General features: G+C 37.0%; 1 long non-coding RNA gene across 1 annotated transcript; it reads right to left on the bottom strand.

Annotated features, from left to right (window-relative positions):
• Positions 1-2,507: 2,507 nt before the first annotated feature.
• Positions 2,508-4,530, bottom strand: LOC121247123. Its single transcript, XR_005937216.1, has 4 exons — positions 4,340-4,530; positions 3,969-4,203; positions 3,358-3,884; positions 2,508-3,263 (listed from the first exon to the last, which is right to left on the bottom strand). It is a non-coding gene; the product is annotated as an uncharacterized LOC121247123 (long non-coding RNA).
• Positions 4,531-10,751: the final 6,221 nt, after the last annotated feature.

Below are 10,751 nucleotides of genomic sequence, written 5' to 3'. Positions count from 1 at the left end.
ATTAGAAAATTCTCTTCGCAAATAATTATATTGGATAAAATTTTATTTGTCACGAGTTTTAATCTGTGAAAAGTAAAGAATTTTTTTCCACAAAATTAAGATCATTAAAAAAATTTGTAGATAATATTTTTTTACATTGACATAAATTCATTAGTGACAAAATTGGTTGGTGACAAAAAAATTAAAATCTGATATATAAACCCCTTCTTCTATTTTCCCTCTCATTTCTCTCTTCTCTCTCTCTGAGCCGACAACCCCTCCCCTCTTCCCTCTCTTCTCCTTCGGCCATAGCGATGCCACCGCAATGCAGCCACGTAGTCACCGACGTCAGCCTCCCCTCCCCGGCCCCAACCTCCCCCAGCCCCCATGTCGCCGGCCTCCTCCCTCCATCCAGAAACAACCCTTCCCTCACCTAATCTGCTCTCCTCTTCAGCCCAGCGCCACTACAGCCGCCCACCATCGCCTCGCCGGACCACCCCTACCTCCAATCTGCCTTCTCGCACCCCTCATTCCCTCTTCTCTTGACTAAATTGAGCGCCCTCCCTACATGGGTTCTATGCTATCGCAAGGCCCATATCCACCGCCAGCAGCTGCAGTACCACCTCCTCGAGGCTACTAGCCATCCACCGGCACCCCCTTGCTCCCCAATGGCCAGCACAAGTCCCCTCTCCTCTCAGATCTGTGTATATGTCTCTCTCCCTCTCTTACGTGTGTCACGACCTCCACTACACATTTTGGGTTCTGCTCCCACTCCACCACCCATTTTGTTTTTGTAGTTCTATCACACTCATTCTTTATTAGTTGTTGGTTATTAAATTTCAGTGATTGGTATTTAGTGACTGGATTAAATTGTATATTGACTTGTAATGTGTTGACTGTTTTAAGCGGGACTTGGATTGTTGTGTGGCGGATGGAGTTGATTTGGTGGTTGTACAGGGAGGAAAACTAGAGATTTGCTTAGCAATGTGTTGTTGGATTATTGATTGTTGATTTTCTATCCTATAGTTATGCTAGAGAAGATTGCCTCTCAGTATGCTCTGAGAAGCAAACTGGATACATGACCATGTTCATGACTTCAAATCAACACTTTAGAAGGCAACACCAGTTTGTACTGGCTGCTGCTTGTTTCCTGCTATGCTTTTGATGTTATAACCTTTTTTAGATACATGCCTTTTTCTTTTAGTATGGAACATGGGATGGGTTTCTTTAGAGCATTAAGGGAAACCTGATTTCAAGACAAGCTCACTGTTCCTTTGTTCTTATTTTTCATTTTTCCTCTGGCCCTTCTCATTTGTAATTGTTACAGAGTTGTTGACCAACGTCAAAATAATACTAGTCAGTAGGTTTTACCATTTTTTCTTTGTTTATCATCCTAGTTAGCTGGCTATCCATATGATTGATTAATATTAAGGAAAAGTTATTTTGCAGCGTTACTTCCTACGCTCATCTAGAAATTGTTATCGGGAGGTATGACTTGTTTCTTTTTGCTCCCTGTACAGTAGACGCCAAATGTTTTGGTTAATATTTTTGTGTTATATTGATGTTGATAATGCTTATAATCTAAGGGCTCTGCCCATAGTCTTTTTTTTTTGTTTGATGATGCTCATACTCTAAGGGCTCTGTCCATTTGTACCTAGTTTTTTGTTTCAAGTGCTTTGTATATTGTGCATTCTCAAACAAGCAAGACAGTTGGTTTTAGAACAAGTAAGCGAAGCTGTAGAAATTGCAGAAGTTCTCCTGAATTAGAGCAGATGGTTTGTTTTTTTGTATTTGACTAAATTTTAATTGCGCATAGGTGATGTGCTTTGTGTCGTCTCATAATTGTAAGCCTAGAGCATCTGGCTTTTTTCTGTATTTGACTAAATCAGAGTAGTTTTTTTTATTCAGTTTTTTGTTGTCTCTTATTTGTAAGCCTAGAGATTCTCACATGTGTAGTTAGTCAATGAGTCAAATGCAATTGTAAACTTTTCTCGTTTTACTTTTCTGCAATTGTAAGCTTTTCTAGTTTACTTTGGGATTCTTTTACTTTCAGCTCTACTTAAGTGCATAATATATTAATACCGACGTTAGTGTATTGGTAATATATTATTCACATTTGTTGTATTTTAGGTATAAGGTTCTGATACTGTTTTATCAATTTTTTTTTTTATTTCATAAAAGGCTATTTCCAGCAATCATAAATCGCAAGAAATATGTTTTTGGTTGCAAATGCATATTTCCTGCTATTTCCACTATGGCAGATAAGTATTTCTAACCCCAGTTAACCATGGTTGGCATAGTTTTTGCGATGAAAATTTGTATTTTTGCTAGGAAAAGAATTGCCAGAAATACTCTTACTTCCGAAGAACATTTCGCTCGTAGGATTAAGTACTATATCTTAGGACATGATTCCGAGGAGTCAGCTATGACTTGAAGTGGTGGGAAAAATTCATTTTCGACACAAATATGGACTAATTGTGACAAAACTGCTTGCGAGAAAAAGTCTAATTTGTTGTAATGAAAATGAATGTTTAACAACTACCACCTTTAGAAACCCATACCTAACATAAACTTGTCAATTGCTTAACAAAATATACATGCATCCTATTTTGGCTTTTTGCCTAAAGGGCAAACATGCCCCACAAAAAATTGGGCTATGCTCAAAACTATAATTTCATCATTCTCCATACCAGTTTTGTCCATGTCTATGTACCTATATATTTTTACCTGCACAATCAAAAGCATGTCTCTGTCTCAGCCAGCCTAAGGATCCCTTGGCATTTCTCTTTGAGACTCCATCGCTATGAACCTCATATTCATCCGTTCTTCATATAGCCTTTGACTCTCCATGACTACTTCCAACCCCCTCGTGAGTTGCTCGCACTTGTTTTGAACATCTCCACTTGATGTAGTAGATTTTTCAGTAAAGGAGAGCACATTGAAGGTTCAGGTATGACCAAGCGACCCATTCCTCGTGCGTACCTAGATTTGTGCCCCAGTACCTCGTTGAATACTTCTTTCACAACATCTTTATCCGTTCCAGTGGGGTCTCTCTCTTTCCATAAAGATACAATTTCATTCTATCATATAAACAATAATACTCTATGAGTCCACAAGTTAACATTATATATCACAAATTAACTCTACATGCAAATAAACCAATTAATGCTATTGTCTAAATTGCTCATATAGTTTGCTTCACTGTGCTCTGTCACAAATGTCCATTTCTTGTGAGACCACCGAGATAATTTCTAGAAATCCACTAAGTTTTCTATTTCCTAATGCTACAAAATAAATAGTAACTTTATAATCTTAAAGTTTGGTATACAATGATTTACTATATAGATATACTAGAAAAAATGATCATAGTATTCTTACATTTTCAGTGATTAACTTGACAAACGTGATTTGATCGTGCCTTATCCCTATTCATTTTGTTTTGGCTAGATAATTTATGGGTCATCAAATCAATGTAAATATATAATATTAAACCTTAAAGTGTATCATAAATCATGTGGGTTGCATACCAAAACAAGATTCCAATGTATTTCCCAACTACAAACAAACCAAATCAAACGCAATATACGAATCTGGGTTTAGATATACAAAACCATATCATCATTGGTTCATTGGGATGTTGTAGAAAGAGATAAATGTCTATTTTATAGTTAAGCAAATGTGTTAGGTGATGTTACCTGAAAGGCAAGAGATATCCATCGTTCACATAACTTTTCTCACATTGGTGCATCCCCAATCTTTGAGCCTTTAGCCAAGGCTGCTTTACGAGTAAGGTTTCTCTTATATTCCACATATAGTTGATTATGGAAGGTATTGTAACTACTTTGTAGTTGTAATGCAACACATTCTTGGTGATTGTGGTCCTCCTAGTCCAGGATAAAATCCACCTAATAACATATCAACCCGAATGTTACTCTCGTTGGCATATGCAACAATAGAAATTATCTAGACAGTAATCGAAATTGACTCACCCTCACACGCTGACTCAGCTCCTCTTCCTCATCCTTTTGAACAAACCTCTAGCTAGCATGCATCATGTTCGCATGGTGCTTGACAATCCATGTTATCCTCCAGCTATTTATCTTGGCATTCTCACATGAGGTGAGGTATGCCCCTCAATCACTAGAGGAATGGGTCCCAGCTTACGAAGCCTCGCAAATCTCCTCCCACAAGCTACCCCACGACCTCGCTTCCTTGTTGGTTGCACTAGACATAATACACAATGTTCAAGGTTAAACCAAAAGAACCATATGCACTTACCATTCGCATCCAAGCTGAGTATTTTTCAACATTTTATCCAATTACCCACAACTGAACCAACATGGTTTAGGAATTAACTCACCAAAGGGAGGGGGATTAGATGTACTAGCTTTTGTCAAAGGAGCTTCTGCTAGAGGAGGGTCATATTTACTCTCGAATACAACATCAAGTGGCAAAGTGAAGTCGTTATCAGATGAGGACTCAAATTCAGTCCCTTGAACAACAACAATATGTGGCCTAATGGGCCGCATGTGTGCATGTCTCTTTGATGGCTTTCGTGCTACACTAAGCTGACCTCAACCATAAACTCTTCCCCCCTGGGCATTATGCTCCACCATACTGGATGTCCCACCATATATAAATTTCCCTATGCCAAACACCTTAATTTACACAAAGTACAACATAAATGCAAATTAAAGACTTGTCCATGACTATATGTGCTCGACCTACTCTAATATATATCATCAGTCATCACATCTCATCATTTATTTTCTTCATCCATGTCACTCGAAGCATTTTTAATCCTATATATAAACATCCAAAACTTGTGTGCCAAGATTATACAACTTCATCCCAAAATACAGAGCAAAAATTACACAGAGGCATTTTACAGAGCCATAGGTCTAATACCATACCAAAATGAGAAGTATCGTTTATACAAAATCTCATAATGCTCTATATAAACTAGGACCTGGTAGACCATCAACATTAGGCGCCTCTGTTCTTACAAGCATATGACCAGTACAACTAAAGAAAACCCAATAACCTGTCATTCTTTGCCTAAGTCTAAGTTTTTGTTCCATAACCAACATATGTTCACAAAGTACCAGAAGACACAAAAAGTAAGATTTTTTAACCATGCTTGTGATAGCAGATGAATTAGAAGTGAAACAAATTTGGTACCTTTACTTGAGATATGCATGGGTGAACAAGTAGAAGATGAGATTGAATTTTACTTTCTTGCGGCTCGTATAACTTCTTCCCCATAATAAATAAGTCCCAAAAACCTATATTCATGCTTAAAACCACAAAGAAGATGAACGAGTTAATTCCCACTCCCACTGCTCTTGGTAAGTGTCGTTGGCTCACAAGAGTTCTCAACAAACCTTGATTTGTAATGGAAAATCGATCGTACATGTGGTTCCTAACAGAAACTTCGATATCGGCTTGGTAGTTGAATGGCTTCACTTCCACGCCTTCGATCTGTATTTTGTTTATTTAAACAAAATCAGGTACCCACTCAATGGGTTTTCTCTAAGAGCAAAATACACAATCTTATAAGCTAAGCAATCTTGTGAAAGAGATGGAAACTTCCCACTTGTCCAACGTGTGTAAGATATTTTTGCATCCTAATTGAAATCTTCCTGATCTGGACACACGCCTCAAGTCTCTCGCCTTCCTAAATAACTTTGGGAAAATATATTTCCCCCTAATGTGCATAAAGCAAATATATTTTAGAAAATTGGGATTTTCCACTATTTTGATCTTTATTTTAGCTAGATTTTAAAAAAAGAATTATTTAGGTAGACTTGTGCAACATTATATGTTTATTAAAGTGATTAATCTCCATCATACCACTTTCATTTTGCAAATTTTCCCAATTTGTACCCATTGATTTACATGTGGTGCCTATTTTTTCAGGAGAATGGTAGGCTGAATGGTGTCTCCTTAGGACTACTGGCCTTTAATTATATTTGCCTTTCTCACAGAGCCACTCAAACAGAAGAACCACTTAGTCCCTTGTCCGATCGATTAGTACCACCTTAATTATATATATATATATATCAAAAGGTTGGATAGATCAGCCGGACAGTATCTTGTCCGGATGATTATGATAAATGAGATCACCTCTTTATTCACAAAGACAGTTAAACGATAGAATTGAACAGTCCATTGTTTGACCTACCAATTATTGAATGATAGGACCGAACAGTCCATCGTTTATTTTCACAGATGCGATGAGATTTTTTTAAGATATTTATGAATAGTATTAAGATATTTGAGTTGACATATGATGAGATAATTTCTAAAAATCTTAATTCGTTCTTTCAAAATGTTCTTATTAGAAATTTGGATGTTAAAATTCTCAACGTTAGCTTATTCCAACCACACGACCATTTGGATCGAGCGTCCTGTTGCTCCATCTCTCAAACAACTAATCGTTCGAACTCGTCATTCTAATAAAATAATTTCCAACAATTACTGGTCCAAATTTTATTAAATTCAAAAATTATAAATATTATCAATAAGAATACAACATTTTCATGCACACATTTTATTCCAAAATTTGTGTACATATTATTTAATAAGTATTCCAAATAATTAAATTACTTTCGAAGAGGGAAAAAAATTCAACACTTTGACCCAGTATAGTTATTTGACTTATGACTTTTATTAATAAATAAAAAATATTATGAGGAAAATCCTCCAATGCAACTAAAAAACCCATTCCGGCATTTTTACTGCCCAAATTTATTTAATTTGAATTTGTTAGAAATAGTAAGAACAATAATACGAGTAAATTCATAAAAATCAATATTCAATCTTGTACATCAATTTTAATTACGATGCAACATCAGATGCATTGACAATTAAAAACAATTGGTCTAAAAAGTCATAATCGATATATGTAATTAAAGTCCCCAATTTACGATATATTGTTCCACACATTGTTGGGAAATCCTACATCATGTTGAAAATTACACATTTCCTTATCTTCCACTCCTATGTGCCCACATAGGCAGTGCAATAGCATCCCGAGTTGCGACCATAGCTTGTGCCGATGCAGTTGACATATCAGGAATATGAGATGATACACTGGCGTCACCATTCATAGTCATACCTGAATATGAATCAAGATTGTTATGCGCCTGGAAGATCTCATTTTAGGTGTAACCATGTGAATGAAGTTATTATGGTACAACATGAAACAACAATATATTGTTGCCTTGTTAGCATATATGGGGGCATTGATTTCAAAATTCTGAAACGTTTTTTTAATACACTAAAATTGTGTTCAATAACATTCTACAGGGATGAATGCCAATAATTGAATATATCTTTATATCCTTTGTATGAAAGATTACCATGACGTTCAGACCTATGATACATCACCCTTAGATATGGAGGCATAAATCCCTTGGTGCAGGAAAATGTAGAATATACTAAATAATAACATTAATATTGTTATCTTCATAAATAAAAGTAACGTGACTCCTCTTTCAAGAATTAAATAATGTATAAAACTGACCATCGAGAGGTCATGAAAAATTATTCCCCAAACAACTTACGCATTGATTAATAGGCGAGCATCATGGGCTATACCCTCCCCCCGACGTATACGAATGTGAATTTCATATCAAAATCACACAATGCCAAGACATTTTGGGTAATGGCTTAGTACCAATTTAAATATGCATTATGGACTTTAGCGGGTACCCTTACATGGATGAACAACCCATCCATTGCACCAAGAAATTTCTACAATGATATTATAAATTTGATGATAGTTAATATTTTGTATTGATAAAATTGATGCAGTTGTCGCGAACTGGCGTCAATAACCTAGGATTTATCTAATGAAAAATATTTGCCTCGAACCTGGGACAATGTTTTGAATTTCCTTGAATATAAGGCGTGACCCCAGTCATGTGAGTTGGTGCAATCACCCGTCCTGGCATGACTACATAGACATGTCGATTTATAATTTCAGTCGAATGTTGAAATCTGTCTCTTGTCGTTCACTGAACCACCCCATGTTTGACCGTGAAACAAAACATTGCTAAGGCTTCCTCCACCGAGACCTTTTGTGAGGAATCACACAATGCCATATCAGGGTGTAACCGGTAGCATAATGCTCGAAATGCGTATACCTCCATTCGAAACATTTGATAACAATTCGTAGAATGCCCATTCAAGACTGCAAGTATGTACTCCATTCCACACAATCTGATGTTATGTTGTGGCATTGGCTTATGAGATTCTACATGATATTGCTAATCTGCCACAGCCGTAGTAAGAAGAGACATTGTTTCCTACAAATCACTATAATGCCTTCTATATTCATCATATTTGTCCCACGTATATGACCGGTTACTACTCGATGCCTTTTGGCTCGCGTAGTCTCCGTGTTGATCTCATCATTCGACCCACTATCATTGTCCATTTTGTACTTTTCAAAAGAATTAATGTTGGAAACATTAATGTGAAGTAGTATTCGCAACATAAATAATAATAAAAAAAAAGCATATAGCATACTACAAATGCAATAATTAGCCAAAATGAAATTAGCTCACAAATATAGTCGCAATCAACTGTAATAACTCAAAATCAAGTAAATAAAGCAATTTAACCAACATTAAATGCAACAAATTAATAAAGGCTTCCAATCGAGAGAAGGTGGGGTGCCAATATGCCTGGTTACTGCAGCGACCATACCCATTATAGTCGCATCTCTGTATTCAGGTGCTAGAAGACTTCCATAACATTGGGATCCATAAAAGCTTTCGTTGCATGAAGATATTGGTCCACTGGTAGTGCAGGGGTAATCCCATCTAAGAACTTGATACACTGTACAATAATGCTAGATTTTGCATCGGACCCACTTGACCCATCACCTTTACTACACTTTCAACTACATTCAGCATACATAACCTTATCCAATTTTGTCCTCGTTGCAGCACTAGCAACAATTGTTTCTAGGGCCTTACTAAGTTTTGGTGAGATTGATGGGTCGCCCATTTCCCTCCATTGCCTACGAGTAATTCTCACCTGGTTTGGATGTCCTCCATGTAGGCCAGATATCTACATGTCATCCACATCAATCATGGCCTTTGTAATAGTGCCCAATACAGCCCTCCAGGCCCTCTACTCCACTTCCAGGCGCTAATCCTCCTCTCTCATGGGGGTTCTTGCATTAAGGCATAATGGAGCACCCCTGTGGCGACTGACTGACCAAAAATCACGCAGAGGACATCGTAGTTTTGACATCCGTGTGTCTTGAACTTTCTCCACTGGGTTGCATCTAAGAAATCTAAAAGATTAATAACAATCTCTGAATGTTGTGGTAAAGAATGTGTTACAACCAAACAAATGCAATAAGTTTAAATATCCATGACTTAATGCATTTGGAGCAATGAATTTCTAAGATAATGCACTTAATGAAAAATAATTGTACTGTAGAAAAGAGGAAGGTTACCCATATTGTATTAGCCCAATGTTCTTTGGTGCCAATGCAAGTTTTAGTGATGGGGTTCGAATCCATACATGTTTGGTCCATTAAATCAGTAAACAATCGTTGTGTCTTCTTAAGAAGAACGATTTTGCCCCTTACTTGTGAGGCATCAACTACCTCTACACCAACTGTAGTGAGGCGTGTGGCAACCCGGACTGTATCACAATATGTAATTGTGGACTCCACCAATTTACCCTCCATGGTTTCTTGGTTTAGGATGTCGATGAGCATCTCCTCTAACCCACTAGCCCAGAGATCACGATCACCTAGAATCTCAACATCATCCATAGTGTTATGCTCAATGCAAATATGACAATGCGCAATAGACAATGCACTTTCAAGAGCGCAATTCCTATATGCCATGTTGAATGATGATACTATAGATTTTCCATCTTTTGCCATTATTATCATAGAGAGGGTTTTGCATGAAAAAACACCCAGTTTACCTTATGGAGTATTGATTACTTGAAATTTGTGTCATCTATATGTGAGTCTGTACACTTCAGAACCCACTCAACTGCCTCAAGGGTCTTTCTCTCAACTCACTGTTCTAAAGTCTGTGGCCCAAATTTCTAAAATGGAGACAAGATTCATTAATTGCACCACCATACCCGGGCGGTCAACCAACACCACCACAATAAGCAAGAATTCTTTTGGCACCTCATATGTTGAGCCAAACGAGACAGTAATTCTGGGAAATAGATGTCTTCATCAATTAATTCTGATACATTAATTGCACCACCATGCCCGGGCGGTCAACCAACGCCAATGCTTTCTTCATATGGAATAATTATCTAAACTTCACTCCATCATGGCTGACTTACGGGAAGGTTAGATAGTTATCACGACTTGTTGAATCGAACTTAAGATCAATTTGCACGTGATCATGAGCTATTGGTGCAAACACAAATAGATGTACAAGCCATCCTTCAGTGTAGGGGATAATGATAATATTGATTCTGATTGAGAACGTTGTAGAAACAGATATCATTTGCTTTTAGTTCAGGGCCAAATATTTGGTAAATATCTTTTTGTATTGAACTACATATTGAACGGGATGTCAATCAATACATTGCATAGTTGGCTTGAATTTAAATGTTGCTCTACAATGTCTATATTTAAAGATATCAGTATTTATAAATATCATTCCAGCGAGAAATAGCAACTTAAAGCCAAATCTATGTAGCTGATGGTAACACATCCAAACTACAATCTTTCAGTCATCTTACACAGAATTACTTGTGATATGTATTTTATCAGT

The sequence above is a fragment of the Juglans microcarpa x Juglans regia genome, chromosome 1S (assembly GCF_004785595.1).
Source record: "Juglans microcarpa x Juglans regia isolate MS1-56 chromosome 1S, Jm3101_v1.0, whole genome shotgun sequence".
In the NCBI taxonomy this organism is placed as follows: domain Eukaryota; kingdom Viridiplantae; phylum Streptophyta; class Magnoliopsida; order Fagales; family Juglandaceae; genus Juglans; species Juglans microcarpa x Juglans regia.
The sequence above is the reverse complement of the archived record's forward strand: the minus strand, read 5'-3'. Positions and strand labels throughout refer to the sequence as shown.